Source organism: Somniosus microcephalus, unplaced genomic scaffold (genome assembly GCF_052327205.1).
Source record: "Somniosus microcephalus isolate GS21.2 unplaced genomic scaffold, FLI_Smic_1.0 unresolved_chr1, whole genome shotgun sequence".
NCBI classification, from domain to species: domain Eukaryota; kingdom Metazoa; phylum Chordata; class Chondrichthyes; order Squaliformes; family Somniosidae; genus Somniosus; species Somniosus microcephalus.
This window is the reverse complement of record NW_028225179.1, coordinates 55,326,007-55,343,872: the sequence shown is the minus strand read 5'-3', so window position 1 is coordinate 55,343,872 and position 17,866 is coordinate 55,326,007. Positions and strand designations below refer to the sequence as shown.

The 17,866-nt window shown below is 46.8% G+C and overlaps 1 non-coding gene across 1 annotated transcript; it reads left to right on the top strand.

Annotated features, from left to right (window-relative positions):
• Positions 1–17,502: 17,502 nt before the first annotated feature.
• On the top strand, positions 17,503–17,585 carry trnal-uag (transfer RNA leucine (anticodon UAG)). Its single transcript has one exon. It is a non-coding gene; the product is annotated as a tRNA-Leu (tRNA).
• The last annotated feature ends 281 nt before the right edge of the window (positions 17,586–17,866 follow it).

Here is a 17,866-nt window from a genome sequence, read left to right as displayed (position 1 = left end):
TTAGCCTTCAGGTTACAGCAAGGGAGCCAATTTCACAGTATTTGGTGTGAAATGTACTTTACTGCAGGACCTGGGGGCGGGAACTGACTTCTTTAAAGCTGCTACAATTGTGTAGTTGGAAACGATTTTAACATAACATTGTAATGTTCAGTATATGAGAGTCCGGAGTAAATAAGTGAAAATAAACGTCTCCAGCAAAGAGTAAAACATGATTCTCTGGGAATTTCCTCAGAGCATATCCACTTCCACCATCGCAGCTTCGTCAGAAGTGGTGAGGAATCCCGACAGAGAGCCAAGTAAATTACCGGCCCTTTAATTGTATGAGCAAATGGACAGCGAGATAATGAGTTATAATTAATAGCAACAAGTAGCAGTTCAGTGATGGAAGAACTAATGAAAAGAAAACCAAAGAAAAGTGATTGAAAATAAGTACTGAATGGTCAGTTATAACTTGGGAAATAAATGATGGGTGAGGAGCAGTGAGAATGAAGCCGGCCTGAAATGCAGTAAATGCTAAACGGGGACCACCGATGGTGAGATCATCGGCGGGGTTTGGATCTGTGAGCAGGAGAGGTGAGCAGATACCAGGCGGGGGTCAGAACAGGCTCGGATTTTTCAGGTTGTCTTCTCAGACTGGGGATCATGACAAAACACTGTTGAAAAAACAAATGTCAAACATCATGTTACAAAGTGACTTGTGGTGGAACTCGAACAGTTTCTGTTTACAAATCACTAGGTGGACAGTCCACATGATCAACTGACTTTCCCGCGCTGGAAATCCCAGGTCTTGACATCGGCGCCTTGAACAGTGCAACATCATCTGGGCAAACTCCAGCAATGACCACAAGGGGGAGAAGGACAGATGTGAGCAGCAATAAACAACACGACCTTGTTCTGTAATCCCAGGACTAAACGAACTTTCCAAAGTACACGATGTAAGACGGAGCACAACCCCGATCTCGCTTTTGTCACCAATGATAACGGATGAAACTTCAGAGGGAGGTGATGGCGGCGATCCCGAGCTCGCAACAATGATCAGTGCAAGAAACAATAGTGGCTGCAGTCTAACCCAGGACAGCAAAGTACCTGCCGGGATTTGGCGACACAGAGACTGACTGGGAAGGTCGTACCTCTGAATTCGATGAATGCATCCGTAATATTAATCTGGCACACGAGAAATATTGAGAATCTGTCTCCCTGTTGTGGTAGAGTGTCCAAAATTACATCGCAGGGGACATGGGACATTATATACATCTGAGCATTCGGAATAAACTATCAACATCAGCTTGATATAGGTAAGGAACATCATTGATTAATTGGTACAGAATTAAATTGAGAAAGAGAGCGTGAGAGAGAGAGAGAGAGAGAGAATGAAACTGGGAGAGATGAAAAGAAAGCGAGAGAGAGTCAGTGAGGGAGAAAGAGGGGAGACAGACGCTGATTGAAATATTGAGATTGAGATTGAGCGGCAGGGAGAGAGCGAGAGAGAGAGCGAGAGAGGAAGCAGAACCATATATACCAGAGACAACTCTGTGCAGAAGGAACAACCTGAGCAAGATAAGGTAGGTGAAGTAGAAATAAGTCACTGTATTCCTGTAAAACCGGCTTCAGACAAGAGAATCTCAGGTCAAAATTAAATGACATGATTTTAGGAGTGTATACGTTTAAAATAGTTAAGCAACTGGGGGGATCTCCATGGATACAGAAATATAGTGTAAATGTACTGCCAAAACAAGGATAAGATGCCCCCGAATCAAAGATAAGAGATGTGAGGTGCTGTCCAATGACCATGAGCAGGTGGAGGTGGACCTTCTGCTTGAACCGCTGCAGTCTGTGTGGTGAAGCTGATTCCACAGGACAGTTAGGGCGGCACTTCCAAGGTTTGGACCCAGTTACTATGCAACAAATGTGAGGGGATAACATTTCCCAATGTTGACAATATTATGTATTGAGTCAAATCGGTCAGTAATTTTTTTATCTAAAATATGCAGCATTATACAAAATTGCTAAAATTATTTGCCACATTTATCATTCACTAAACCATTAATTGATTCAACAATTGGATCAGTGTTTCAAAGATTTATTAATTATAGTCCCGCCTTACTAGGAGTCACACTTTAAACAGTGGTGACACTTAATTAACGAATGATCTGGTTACACAACGATTGCCATCAATTATACTTGTTTCTATTTCCAAGTGCAATGACGGGATGCAAAGAAATGAATATACGCCACTCTGAGAATCCAACCACCAATGTTGCCAGTTAAAAATAAAAATATCTTTACTGCTGTGCCGTAATGTTTCTATTTCCCCAGCTCTCCATTCCTTCAGTCTCCGGGCTCACTGTCCGTGCAATGTCCCGAATATAACCATTAAAGCACAGAACATTATAATATCAATAAGCATATCGCAAAATGAAGAGGGAGGACAGTTCGGGCGTGATATTCCCGTAATTTCTGAGACTGACCCGTAATCTGTAAAATAATCACTTCCGGACAAACGCAGCAACTAAGCAGACCCGCAAGGAGAGCAGTAATACAATGAGACGCGGACTTAAACAATCAATAACCGGTTACAATGGCTCACTGGGAACTCCACGGGCTGCAACGATAACGGCAGAAATCATTTATACCAGTTACACTGAAAATGGACACGCGATTAATGGAACTCCCATTGCAGAAATGATGATGACTCGTACTGCTTGACACACAGAAACACAGCAATGCAGGCACACAGGAGGAGGTCATTCAGCCCCAGAAGCCGTTTCCGACATTACATTAGGTCCTGGCTGATCTGCACCTTAACTCCATTTACCCGTCTTGGTTCCATATCCCTTGATACCCATACCTTAAAGAATTATATCCATCACAGTCCTGAAAAATTCAATTGGCCGAGCATTGACAGACTTTTGGGAAAACGAGTTCCAGATCTCCACTGCCCTTTGTGTGAGAAAGTGTTTCCTGATTTCCCTCCTAAATGGCATAACTCTAATTTTAAGATCATATCCCCTCGTTCTCCAATCCCCACCACAGGAAACAGTTTCTCTGCATCTACATTATCGAATCCCGTTATCATTTAAAAAAACTCGATCTTATCACCCGTGAACCTTCTGAACACAAGGAATACAAGCCAGACTTATGCAACCTGTCCTCACAATTTAACCCTTTAAGCCCCGGTGTAATTCTGGTGAACCTGCGCTGAACTCCCTCCAAGACATGTTTCCTGTGGTGCAGTGCCAAAACTGAACCTCGTGCTTCAGATGGGGTCTGAGCAAGGTTCGATTTAACTGACGTATCACTTGCTCACTTTCGAATTTCAACACCCTTGTGATAAAAGGACACAAACCCATCAACACTTATCCCCACTTTGCGTCTCCTTCCTCGCAACCAACTACCCACCGGTCTCACAAGGTTACCTCCAATTCTGTGCCATCTCACTTTTTTTTAATGATCTGTGTGTGAAAACTTATCTGAAACAGGGAAATAACTAACACTGTAATATAGCTTGAGAATATGGGGACCAACATTCCATTGCATCGTGTGCTGACGATATTTACAGTTAAAATTACCCCCGCTGACAGGACTTTGAATGAAGATAACAGTTGGAGATTTTGTTGGAGATTACAAGTGCATTATGATCTCAATGAACATATCACTCAAGGAAGATGGCGGACAGGGAGGATGTGATATTGAATTACATTCTGACCTTGATTTGGAAAAAGCAAAACAAATGCTTCAGAAGGAACAGAAAAAATGTTGGACACGTAGAAAGACCAGTGACGCACTTAAACCCTGGTTCACAAAGTCAGTAAGTTCAGAATCGGTTAGTGGGAACAACAAACACCGCTTGCAGAAGGGGAACATGGCAAAGAGATATACAATACATTCAACTTTATTTATCTCTGAGAAATGATGGTGACTCTTGGTGCGGGACATCGAGCCACAACTGACACTGTGAGCTGTAATATTCAGAGAATTACTTATTAAGACAGGAGCGAAGCTTCCAATGGGAGCATTAGGCTGCATTATCCCTGAGATTTGTGAGAGTCAGTGGGACAGTGAGACAACTCACTTCACTATGTCCTTACTGAGTAACATCTTTAAACAGACCTGGCAGAGTTTTAAAACCAATAGCAGAAATATTGGAGTTTGATACCGATCACATTTGTTCAAAAAGCAACCTGGAAGTTTTAGTAGCAGTGGGTGTTGGGAACTCATTCCACTCAATGTGAGATTGCAGTTTCCCAGCTGAAGGGGAGAATTTGATTCCTTGTAATGTAAGAGTTAAAATACACCGGTTTAATGCCCAGGGCTCAGTCACACTAAACTATGAATCTGAGCTAGAGGAATGTTACACAGACACAGATTACAGGGCGATATGATCAAAGTGTTTAAAATGATGGAAGGAAGGGAGAAGGTAGATAGAAGCCGATTAGTTCCAGTAAATGATGGGGCCAAGAACGAGGCGTCATAGATACAGGATTGAATAGAAGACATTTGGAACATTTGGAAAAGAGCCCAGGAGGCATTTCTTTACAAAGAGAGGTGGGAGGCGGTGGAATTCAGTTCCAGAGTTAGTGGTTGAGGCAGAAGCTATGATCAGTTTCAGAGTAGTGTGGATAGGTGGATGGAGGAAGTGGTGATGAAGCGATATTGGGTCAGGCTGGGTAAATGTGTTTAAAAATATCTTCTAACTAAAAGGATCAGAAGGGAAGTAAATATGACTTGGTATCGAGTAGCGGTTTGACCGGGTGGCCAGGCTGGGTGAGAGTTCAGTCGGTGTTATGTCAACATGCAAGTGCATGATCTCAACAATAAAAGTGTCTGGTTAGTATAATTGGACCAGAACTCCGCTTCTAATCGGTGCTGTGGGTAAAATGCGGGTGATGGAATCTGAAACCGATTTTTCAAATGGGGGCTTTGTTTCAGTCACTCTCTCAGTGCATTGGATTCCCGGTCTGACGTGCTGGAAGGGATGTGACAGGGATGAGCTGCCTCCCACCGGCTCAAGGCAGCACAATGCCCGCCCGGAGGGTGAAGAAGAGTCTGAGAACAGGCTGGTGACCGGTCAGGGGAGAAGATCAGGGGGAGAGTCTGTGTCGCTGCATGAAGCAGAAACCCACCATCGGCATGGATTGTGATCACCAGGAACATTATCCAGCACATTGGTGGAAACAGACCGAGAACAGCGGGAAGATTCTGATTAATGAGACTGAACAAATCACAGTCCTGTCTGTCACGATTCCCAGGTATATATCCAGGAGCAGCCGTCAGTGAATTGGTCCCCAGCGGGAGTCAGAGGGGGAGAAACTGGAGCATTTTGCAACACAGTGAATGTTCAGTAAAACATAGTCCTTGTCAGATATTACCCAGTGTTACCAGAAAGAAGGGGAAGAGAGTAAAGCTGTTCGGCCATGGAAACAATGGAATCAAAATAATCCATTGAATCACACACTGCAAGGGTTCTCAGTTAAAACGGAATAATTTGAAAGACATTAAATGAAGAATATTAGCTGTAATTTTTATGGGGGTTTAAAGAGCATCAAAAATTCAACAAGTGCTCAGTCAATGAACGAGGGAGAGCGGGAAATACAGTCAATGAATTCCTGCCTTTAAATTGAATTGGGGAAAAAACAGTGAAAAAAGGACAGTTAAGAGCAGAAACACAGTTAACCCGGATTCACAACTTTAGTAATGGAATATAATCACTTACCGGGGATTCCAATGGATGCTATAATCGGATAGTAAATCATTACTGCCTGCATAACTGGCGGTAACTTCGTAAATGGATACGCGGTTAAGGGAACCCTCATTCTGTTTGAGAAGTGATGGTGACTCTTGGCACTGGACACAGGGCTCAAATGAATCTCTGAGATGAGAGATTAAGAGAGACCCATTATTTATAATTGAATGACACTTCCCGTGGGATCAGGAAACAGCAGGAATATTGAAATTACTTCCAATCATTTGGGCAGCACGTCAACACCCTTCACTGTAACGTTTGTGCTGCACTAATTATCTCCAAATTGATATTACAAGTGTTTTGAAATGAAACCGCCCAAAGATTGGAATAATATTTTGCTCACATTTCTATCTGTCAATGTACTGTAAGCCGGGATCTGACGGCATCACTGCAATACCTTAAACAGAAGCAGCTTCAGGTTCCCCTCTGTGACGTCACACAGTGCACCAACTGAATTCCCCCAATTCTCAAACATCTTCCAATGTTTACACCACTCCCGGCACTCCAAACTCAACCCTTTGAATGTAGGAGTTTAGGCTGGCAATTGAATGAGAAATGTTAGTATTTATGACGGGAAGAGTTCGGGCTTTGCCCCCTCACCTGGAATAAATTCAATCTAAAATCTCAGGTAGAAAAATGTAACCATGGACAGGGGCTCGAAAAATCCTGGATTTCACTCTGTTTCTGCTCAGTTCATTATTTTCTATTATTATCCATTCCCTGTAGTTTGACTTTGAACTTTCCATGGGTTTTTTTCGAAGGTCAGGCCGTGGAACACAGGTGCATTAAAACCAGGAGTAAGTCATTCAGCGTCTCGGGCCTGCTCCGCCATTCAATTTGATCATGGCTGATCTGCAGCTCAGCTCCGTTTCCCCAGCTTTGCTATTTAACTCTTCATTTCCTCACCTTACAACAATGTATCTATCACAGCAAATGAAAGCTCCAAATGATCCAGAGCATCCACAGCTCTTTTGGGGGTTAGCGTTTCAAATTTCCACCAGCCATCGTGTGAAAAATTGCATCTTGATTTCGCTCCTGAATGACCAAACTCTAGTTTTAAGTTTATTGCATAGAATTACATAAAATATACAATAAACAGGCCCTTCGACCCAACTGGTCCATGCCAGTGTTTCTGCTCCACTCGAGCATCCTCTCACCCCATCACCATGGTCTTCTAGTCATTTCACCCTCAGGCCTTTATCTTTCTTCCCCTTAAATGCTTCTATGCAATTCTGCTCAACTAATGCTTGTGGCAAAGAGTTCTACAATATGTCCCCTTGTTCTTCTCCATGCTTGCACCAGAGGGAATTGTTTCCCACTTTCTACCCTATTGAATTGTTTGACATTTTAAGCACTTCTTACAGATCAGCCATGAATCTCCTTTACTCAAGGGAATGCAAGCCATATTTTTGCATCCTGTCCTCGTAATTTAAGCCTTTTAGCTCAGGTATAAATCTGGTGGATCTGTGCTGCACCTACTCCACCTACTCCAAGGCCCATATATAACCAGTGAGGGCCTCGGGAGTCGGGGAAGAAAGGAAGACTGGAGAATGAGATTAGAGGCAGAGATTGGGAACTCGGGGAAAGGTAGTGGCAATGGGGGCCGGTGGATGAGGAGATTGCGGAATGGGGGTCATATGGACATTGGGGGTCAGACAAAGAGTGGATATGGGGGTCAAGGAGAGGGCAATGGGGTCAGAGAGAGGGGGAATGAGGGTCAGCAGCAGGCAAATGGGGTCAGAGGGAGGGGAATGGGCTCAGCAGCAGGTAAATGGTGTCAGAGAGAGGGGGAAGAGGGTCAGCAGCAGGTAGATGGTGTAACAGAGAGGGGGAAGAGGGTCAGCAGCAAGTAGATGGTGTCACAGAGAGGGGGAAGAGGGTCACCAGCAGGTAAATGGGGTCAAAGAAAGAGGGGAAGAGGGTCAGCAGCAGATGAATGGGGTCAGAGAGAGGGGGAAGAGGGTCAGCAGCAGGAAAATTGTATCAGAGAGAGGGGGAAGAGGGTCAGCAGCAGGTAAATGGGGTCAGCGAGAGGGGAATGGGCTCAGCAGCAGGTAAATGGGGTCAGAGAGAGGGGGGAAGAGGGTCAGCAACAGGTAAGTAAGGTCAGAGAGAGGGGGATGAGGTTCTGCAGCAGGTAAATGGGGTCAGAGAGAGGGTGCAGAGGGTCAGCAGCAGGTAAATGGGGTCAGAGTGAGTGGGAATAACGTCAGCAGCAGGTAAATGGGGCCAGTGTGAGGGGGAAGACGGTTGGCAGCAGGTAATTGGGGTCAAAGAGAGGGGGAAGAGGGTCAGCAGCAGGTGAATGGGGTCAGAGAGATGGGGAGAGGGTCAGCAGCAGGTAAATGGGTCACAGAGAGGGGGAAGAGGGTCAGCAGAAGGTAGATGGTGTCAGAGAGAGGGGGAAGAGGGTCAGCAGCAGGTAGATGGTGTCAGAGAGAGGGGGAAGAGGTTAAGCAGCAGGTGAATGGGGTCAAAGAAAGGGGGGAAGAGGGTCAGCAGCAGATAAATGGGGTCAGCGAGAGGGGGATGCGGGTCAGCAGCAGGTAAATGGTATCAGAGAGAGGGGGAAGAGGGTCAGCAGCAGGTAAATGGGGTCAGCGAGAGGGGATTGGCTCAGCAGCAGGTAAATGGGGTCAGAGAGAGGGGGGAAGAGGGTCAGCAACAGGTAAATAAGGTCAGAGAGAGGGGGAAGAGGTTCAGCAGCAGGTAAATGGGGTCAGAGAGAGGCTGCAGAGGGTCAGCAGCAGGTAAATGGGGTCAGAGAGAGTGGGAATAACGTCAGCAGCAGGTAAATGGGGCCAGTGTGAGGGGGGAAGACGGTTAGCAGCAGGTAATTGCGGTCAAAGAGAGGGGGAAAAGGGTCAGCAGCAGGTGAATGGGGTCAGAGAGAGGGGGAGAGGGTCAGCAGCAGGTAAATGGGTCAGAGAGAGGTGGGAGAGGGTCAGCAGCAGGTAAATGGGTCAGAGAGAGGGGATAGAGGGTCAGCAGCAGATAAATGGGATCTGAGAGAGGGGGAAGAGGATCAGCAGCAGGTAAATGGGGTCAGAGTGAGGGGGAAGAGGGTCAGCATCACGTAAATGTGGTCAGAGAGAGGGCGAAGAGGGTCAGCTGCAGGTAAATGTGGTCAGAGTGAGGGGGAAGAGGGTCAGCAGCAGGTAAATGGGTCAGAGAGAGGGGAAGAGGGTCAGCAGCAGGTAAATGTGGTCAGAGTGAGGGGGGAAGAGGGTCAGCAGCAGGTTAATGGGGTCAGAGAGAGGGGAAGAGGGTCAGCAGCAGGTAAATGGGTCAGAGAGAGGGGAAGAGGGTCAGCTGCAGTTAAATGGGTCAGAGAGTGGGGGAAGAGGGTTAGCAGCAGTCAAATGGGGTCAGAGAGAGGGGAAACTCCAGAGGGCTGTGGATGCTCAGTCGATGACTATCTTCAAGACTGAGATCGATAGATATCTGGACACTAAGTGAATCAAGGGATATGGAGATTTGGAGGGAAACTGAAGTTGTGGTGGAAGTTCAGCCATGATCTTATTGAATGGCGGAGCAGGCTCGATGGGCTTTATGGCCTACTGCTGCTCCTTTTTCTTACGTTCTTATGAAATGCGGCAGCCAATTTGTGCACTGCAAGCTCGCACAAACGGCAATGTGATAATGACCAGATAATCTGTAGTTTTGAGTGGATTGAGGGATAAATATTGGCCATGTCACCGGTTAACTTCCCCGCTCTTTCTTGAAATAGTGCCGTATGTGATATTTACGCCCACCTGAGAGGGCAGACGGGGCTTGGGTTTAACGTCTCAGCTAAAATACGGCAACTCCGACAGTGCAGAACTCCCTCAGTGCGGCACTGGAGTGCTCCAGTCTCTGAACCAATATCTTTCTGATTCAGGGTGTCACCAACTGAGCCACGGCTGACACCCAGCCTCCCTGAAGGCCCGCTTCATTGTATTGAAACGGAGCTGGAGCTTCCCGGATTGTTGGAACCGACAGATTGCAGGTGTCCTGTTGAGCGAAAGAATCTCTCTGAGAAGAGCGGGAAGACAACTGAGGAAATTAAAGGAAGTGGTGAATTAGTGACCTGCCAGACATCCAATCCGTGAATGATGGATTGAACCAAATATAGGAAAGAAGGAACTCTATGGGTACCTGTTCGGTAATTCTTCAACATCGTAAAACCATCCCAAATAATTCTCCCGGTGTCCTGGCCAGTATTTCCACCTTACATTAATTTCACGGAAACTTTGACTATAAATCAGACAATAGTCAGATGAGGGCAGCGTGAATCTACATTTCAGCTGAATGTATTGTCATGTATTGTGTTTAAAGTTATCTCACACTATTTATAAAATGGGGTGCACAGTTAAGATGAAGAGGGCCATCGGACTGTGGTTTCCACCGCGGCTGCTGCTCAACAATAATTGCCTTCAGTGTGTACAGTGAGCAGAAAGGAATTGCTGCTGTTTCTTCACATTTCCCACTGCACTCATTGTCATTCTGCTTTAACAGAACGAGCTTGGATCTCCGGATATAGTTAAACAATAAACCTCGGGGCTGATAGAATAATAATACAATAATATGAACATCATGTTCTTTCAATGGAGAAGTGTTTTCCACCTGCCGTGAGCAGAGAGCTTGGTGAAGACAGCGTTGGGTGAATGTGCTAAACTGAGTGGTGATGGGAAGTTGGTGAGAGTGGGACTTCGGTGCAGAGGGGGAAGGAGCTGCTCAGTAACTTAAATCAAGGAACAACGGTAAATACACAAAAATAATCTAACTAATTAGATCTAGGGATAAAATTAAAATGAACTAAGTTCAGGATAGCAACATTAAAGGAATCTGAATTGCATTAAATAAAAATCGGATGTACATCATTAATTAAATTATAAGTAGGAGTAAGGGGTGCTAAACTAATATATGTAGAATAACAGAATAGAATCATAGAAGTTGACAGCACCGAAGGGGCCATTCGGCCCATCGTGCCAGTGCCTGTTCTTTGAAACAGCTGTAACATTTTAAACCAGACCCCAGCGTTTTACTCTTAACCCTGGAAATCAGTTCCCTTCAAATACATATCCAATTGTAATCAAGATCAAGGGGCAGCTGAGACCCGTTGCCTGCAATTCTTGTGGCATTTAGCAGCTCCAGAAAGTGTCCCGTGTCCTGGACAACCACGTGTGCAGGAAGAGCCCCCAGTTGCTCGAGCTCAGGGTTTCTAAGACTGAGGAGCGGCGGGAGTCACTGCTGGGCATTCGGGAGGCTGGCAATTCCCCGCAGAAAAAGTTGCAGGAGGTGGTAACCCCGCAGCTACAGAGAGTTCAAGTGGGGAGTAAGTGGGTGGCCAACTGGCAGGTTAGGAAGAGGTAGGCCGTGCAGGAAACCCCCGCGAATCTGACTCTCCCAACCCGGTTTTCCGTGCTGATACCGGTGACGGTGATGACACCCCGGGGGAGTGCATCCTAGAGCAAAGAGGTTGGTGAAGGGAGAGTAGGGTGAATCTGCTAAACGGCTTCGTGGGGCAAATGGCTGCACAGGGGGCGCAGCAAAGTGAGCACATTCAGTCGTCCTTGGGGATTCGATATTCAGGGGGGATAGACAGGCGTTACAGCATCAGTCGTCGTGATTCTCGCAGAGTTTGTTGCCTCCCTGATGCCAGGGTGATGGACATTACTGATAGGGTGCTTAACATTATGCGAGGGGCAGATGAACAGCCAGCAGCCAGGATCCATGTTGGAACCAATGACGGAGATACGACACGGGCTGTGGTCCTACAGGCACATTTTCCAGTGCAAGTTAAACTGCAGGGTCAAAAAAGGTAGTAATCTCTGGATTACTCCCAGTGTCACGTCCTGGAGCATATAGGAGAAGTAAGATAAGACATGTTAACGTGTGCCTGGAGAACTGGTGCTGATGGGATGTGTAACACGTTCGGATTGTCTGACAGTTTATAGAGTTTAGACTCGTGGAACAGACAACACAAAACCCAATGAGTCTGTGAAACTTGTTTTACTTAAAAATCCACAAGAGGTTACAAGTAATTGGCAGAATACAAACAGTACTCAATTCATGTACTTATCACAAGCAAGTATCTAAAATCATTTACTTTAAGCTCAGGTGATTAAAAGCAAACTCACATGCATACAACACCTGGTTGGGCATTGGAGCCGGAGGGGCAGTGGGTGAATGGCTGGGAATTGGAGCCGGGGGGCAGTAGGTGAATGGTTGGGCATTGGAGCTGGGGGGAGGCAGTGGGTGAATGGTTTGGTATTGGAGCCGGGAGTCCCTGGGTGAATGGTTGGGTATTGGAGACGGGGGGCAGTGGGTGAATGGTTGGGTATCGGAGTCGGCCGTGGGTGAATGGTTGGGTATTGGAGACGGGGGGCAGTGGGTGAATGGTTAGGTATTGGAGACGGGGGGCAGTGGATGAATGGTTGGGAGTGGAGCCGGTAGTCCATGGGTGAATGGTTGGGTATTGGAGCCGGGGGTCATGATTGTGTATTGGAGCCGTGGGGGCAGTTGGTGTATGTCTGGGTACTGGAGCTGAGGGAGCAGTGGGCGAATGGTTGGGTACTGGATCTAGGGGGCTGTGGGTGAATGGCTGGGTATTGGAGCTGAGGGGGCAGTGGGTGAATGGTTGGGTACTGGAGCAGGGGGGCAGTGGGTGAATGTTTGGGTATTGGTACCAGGGGGCAGTGTTTGAATGCTTGGGTACTGGAGCTGCGGGTGCAAGGGTGGTGCAGTGGGAGAATGTTTGAGTAATGGAGCCGAGGGCCGGGCGTGGTGCATTGGGGGAATGGTGGTATATTGGAGACGAGGGGCAATGGTTGGTTGTTGGAGCTGGGGGCAATGGTTAGGCATTGGAGCTGGGGGCAATGATTTGGTATTGTTGCTGTGAGGGGAGCTGTGTTTGTGTATTGGATCCGGGGGGCAATGGTTGGGCATTGGAGCCGGGGGCAATGGTTGTCTATTGGAGCCGGGGACAATGGTTGGGTATTGTAGCTTTGGGTGGAGCTGTGTTTGTGTATTGGATCCGGAGGGCAGTGGTTGGTATTGTAGCTGTGGTGGGAGCAGTGTATATCTATTGGAGCCGGGGGCAATGGTTGGGTATTGGATCTGGGGGGCAGTGGCTGGGTAATGTAGCTGTGGTGGGAGCAGTGTGTATGTATTGGAGCCGGAGGCAATGGTTGGGTATTGGAGCTGGGGGGGGTGGTGCACTGGTTGGGTATTGTAGCTGTGGTGGGAGCTGCAGTTGGGTATTGGAGCCGGGGGGTAATGGTTGGTATTGTAGCTGTGGTGGGAGCAGTGTTTGGGTATTGGAGCTAGTGGGCAATGCTTGTGTATTGTAGCTGTGGTGGGAGCAGTGGTTAGGTATTGGAGCCGGGGGCAATGGTTGGGTATTGGAGCCGTGGGGCAATGGTTGGGTATTGGAGCTGTGGTGGGAGTAGTGGTTTGGTATTGGAGCCGGTGGCAATGGTTGGGTATTGGAGCCGGGGGGCACTGGTTGGGTATTGTAGCTGTGGTGGGAGCAGTGGTTGGGTATTGGAGCTGGGGGGCATTGGTTGGGTATTGTAGCTGTGGTGGTAGCAGTGGTTGGGTATTGGAATCGGGGGGCAATGGTTGGGCATTGTAGCTGTGGGGGGAGCAGTGGTTGGGTATTGGAGCCGCGGGGCATTGGTTGGGCATTGTAGCTGTGGTGGGAGCAGTGGTTGGGTATTGGAGCCGTGGGGCAATGTTTGGTTATTGTAGCTGTGGGGGGAGCAGTGGTTGGGTATTGGATCTGCGGGGCATTGGTTGGGTATTGCAGCTGTGGTGGGAGCAATGGTTGGGTATTGGAGCCGGGGGGCAATGGTTGGTTATTGTAGCTGTGGTGGGAGCAGTGATTGGGTATTGAGCCGGGGGCACTGCCAGGTGCAATATGATGGCCATTGATTCCGTGGCTGAAAGTGAAGAAAAGATGCAACGGCAGCTTGAAGGAATGTTGCTAAAGGAGAACCAGATGTTCAAGGACCAGGGAGGGGAGATTAGACAGGTGTTGTTTTCAGTGACGGACCGACTGTCCAATGAACATAAATTGCAGGACAAAATTAGTGCACCATCCAAGTGGATGCTCAGGCTAAAGTGAGGCCTCAAAGGGAGTTGCCTGTAGCATGTATGGGATATTCATTCTTTCCCCCAATACACCAGGGATTGGATGATATCAAGAACAACCTAATCCCCAACTTTGTGACAAATAAACAGCTGGCAGAATGGAAGGGGTCGACGTCACGCTTTCCATTTGTGAACTCAGGAGGTTGGGCAGAGTCTGGGCTACCTCTCACCCGTGCCATGGTAAACTGAAGGGTCTGGGAGGAATCATTCCTGCCCTGACAATGAAAGCGCCCCATGGATCCATAAAAGTATGGTCAGTAGAATCAGTTCTGATGTTGGAGGAGAAATTGCATTATGAATATCAACCTTTCCCACCGTACATGTTTCAAGTAAATGAAGGAAGGACAGCGACAGACATGGCAGGAAGTTCTTTAATCAAAGGATGTGTTGATATCACCTGAGAGAAGTTAATGAAACACTATGCGGGTTTTGTTTGGAATAAAGAAACTCCAAATTGCTGGCACAAGAGATAAACTAATGCTAGTTGTGTCGCACAGGGGCGCTATTGTGTCACTACAGCCGCAGCCTCTGTGAATACGGACCCCTCACCTGCCCTGTCACGCACTCCTCTTTCTGCTTTGAACCAACCCAGGTCACCAAGATAGTTCATGAGATCCTGATACCAGTGACCAAGCATGATGTTACTAACATCACAGTGCACGCTGATATGCTCTCAGACACTGAGAAATATTGATTGGATTTGGATATCCGCTGGATGCCACTCCTCATCCCACGCACGACACTAAAACTAAAAGAGATGATAGAACGAACCGAGATCTCAGTAAAACACCTGCACCAACTACACCAGGAAAATGAAAACCTGCTAACAGAGCTAGAGGGAGTGGGAAGGAAATCACGGTGGGAGCAGGTCAATAACATCTCGATACACCCGTTGTTCAGAATTATTTCACAACTGTTAATTCTTTTCCAATGCTGTCTACTGGTCCTGGTCCTCATTGTGTACGTATTGCTTCGACAAAGCCTTACAAAAATTGAAGAGGAAAAACAAGGAGCCGGGTCAGCAGAGAGCTCTCTTAAGCCTGGAGTGTGGGGGAACTCAGGAATAATTATCAACCAAAGGGACCCTTGGAGCCGTGAAGATATGTTCGGTGTGCTGACATCAATGTAATAGAAATCGACTGTATACTCCAAGCAGAGCAACGGAAAAGACCGAAAGAAAGTTAATTGGCTCAGAGTGATTTCTCAAATTCTGGGTTAAAGGTGGGAAATGTTAGAATGATTTAAGATGATTTATGTTAGAATGCTTTAAGATGATTCACTGGTCCAACTATCCCAGCGTCCTTTCACTTAGGTTTGCATTATTATACCAACATGGGAGATCCAAGCATATTCAACAGTAACTTTCAAAAGTGAATTGAGGTGTTCTGCAAAGCAATCACCCAATCTGTGTGTGGTCTCCCCAATGTCGCAAAGTCTGCAGCAATTAGAGTTTACTAAATTGCAAGAAGAAAAGTAAGTCGTTGTTTCACCTGGAAGTTGTGTTTGGGTCCCTGGACAGTGAGAAGGGAGGAGGTAAAAGGACCTGTGTTGCATCTCCTGCGCTTGCACGGGAAGGTGCCGTAGGAAGGGGAAGGGGTGGTGGGGTGATAGATGAGTGGACCAGAGTGTCGCAGAGGGAGCGGTCTCTTCTGAATGCTGAACGGGGATGGGAGGGGAAGATGTGTTTGGTGATGGGATCACGCTGGAGGGGGTGGAAATGGCGGAGGATGATCCGTTGAATGTGCAGGCTGGTGGGGTAAAAGTTGAGAACAAGGTGAAACCTATCGTGCTTCTGGGAGGAAGAGGAATGGGTGAGAGCAGAAGTGCGGGAAATGGAACGGGCACAGTCGAGAGTCCTGTCCACCATGGTGGAGGGGATTCCTCGGTTGAGGGAAAAGTAAAACATTTCGGAAGGTGGCATCATCAGAAGAGATGCGATGGAGATGGAGAAACTGAGAAAAAGGAATAGAGCCCTTACAGGATTCAAGGCGGGAGGAAATTTCATCAAGTTAGCTATGGGAGCAGATAGGCTTATTTGGTTGACGTGATTGGATTCAAAGGAGTATTAGTTCAATGTATGTTCAATACAAGGTCAGCCAGGCGGAGGAGGGGCTGGTGGATGGTGACTGTGTTGGCCTCCGTTCAAGGAAGAAGCGGAGGGCCCTCCTGCCGTCCTGGTGGCTGATGGAGGTGTGGAGGGAATGGACGCCCACAGTGAAAGGGACATGGTGAGGACCAGGAAACTGGAAAGTAACTGTTGCTGTTTTTTCCACAGCAGCTTTCAAATCACTGGCATTATCAATGGATTGGTATGTTGATGTGAAAGGAATTTGTTGAATTGTGTACAACTGCGAGTCGCTGTATAAATTAGCAGGGCAGTTGAAGGATTCGTGTTAAAGATCGAGGGTACGTCAGTTCATGTCGTTTCGAGCACTGCTGCTGGTGGATGTGATAATTCGTCCGAGAATTGTAACCATTGGAAAGGAAGTTTTAATATTTATATATCACATTTCCAGGCAGCGTTCCTACATTCACAGCAGGCGCTCTGCCGATTGACAGAAAATAGAAACAGGAGTAGGCCATTTAACTCTTCGAGCCTGTTCCGGCATTCAGTGAGATCATGTCTGCCCTGTATCTTAACTTCACCCACCTGCTTTGACTTCTAATCAATCCCCCCTATCTTGTCTAACAGAAAACTATCGACCTGAGCTTTACATTATTAATTAAATTGGCAAAAGAACGCGAGGTGAGATGAGATTGTTTTATTACTCAGACAATGAGATTGTTTTATTACTCAGAGGGTAGTTCTGATCTGGAATTCACTGTCTGAACTGTTGGTGGAAGCAGATCTGATCGCTGATCCACTGGTCACTTTCAGAAGGGAATTGGATAAATACTTGATGGCGAACAATGTGCAGGGCTGTGGGGTAAGTGCGTCATTCTATGGTTCTATGATGCGACAATCCTCTCCCTCAGTGACCTTGTGTTTTCACCGGTAAACATCAGGTCACGGCTTTAATTCCCGTCTGAGCCGGCAGCGACTTTCTCACCTTTAATGTGATGTTTCTCTTTTTCTAGCTCTATGATTCGCTCTATTTCTCTCTGTTTCTGTCGGTCTTACCATCTGTCAGTCTCTCTGTATGTCTCACTCAGCCTCAGTCATTTTCTGTAAGCTTTTCTAATTGGGTCTCTGTTTATCCCTCCAACTATTACTTTCTCTCCGTCACTCTCTCCATCGCTCCCCCACATCATTTTACTCTGCACCTTTTAATATAACCCTTAAAGCGCTGGCTCAGTTTAGAGCTTGCTGATCCTGAGTGTGTGACGTGCATTTTAACATTCTTCCTTCAAAGGTGTTCGGTGTTGACGGGAGGTTTCCATGTTCTGTGGGCCAAAAGCCGAGTTTTTTTTTGTCTAGTTATGACCAGTCAGCTCAATTCGTTACTTGCCCAGCTGCTGTGCTTTTGCAGTTTAGCTGTTCACCATCTGTAGTTTTAGAAAATGTCTTTATCCTCTCACATTTTCAGTTTATGCTGACGTGTAGTTTGCTCTGCGCTGAAAACTAAACTTAGTCAGCAAGGGATTTATCGAATTTTCAAGCACTGCGCGGGTGGGCTCGTATCACCAGGTTGGCCGAGTGGTTAAGGTGTTGGACTTAGAATCCAATGGATGCGTGTCTGCGTGGGTTTGAACCCCACTCCTGGTAAATGCTCAGGCAAAGAAGTTGAAAGTAAAACGCTTATGATCTCTGCAAAGGATGGTGCCATCTTTATAATTCACCCTTCAAGACAGCGTTTCTTCATTTACAATTGGTGTACTAAACATAGGAACAGGAGGAGGCCATTCAGCTCCTTGATCCTGCTCGCCATTCACTGAATTTCTGTCTGAACTGTGTCTTAACTCCGTCCAGCTGCTTTGGCTCCAGATCGTTTTAACGCATGTCTAGCAAAAACGTACCCAACTCAGATTAACATTATTAGTTGAGCT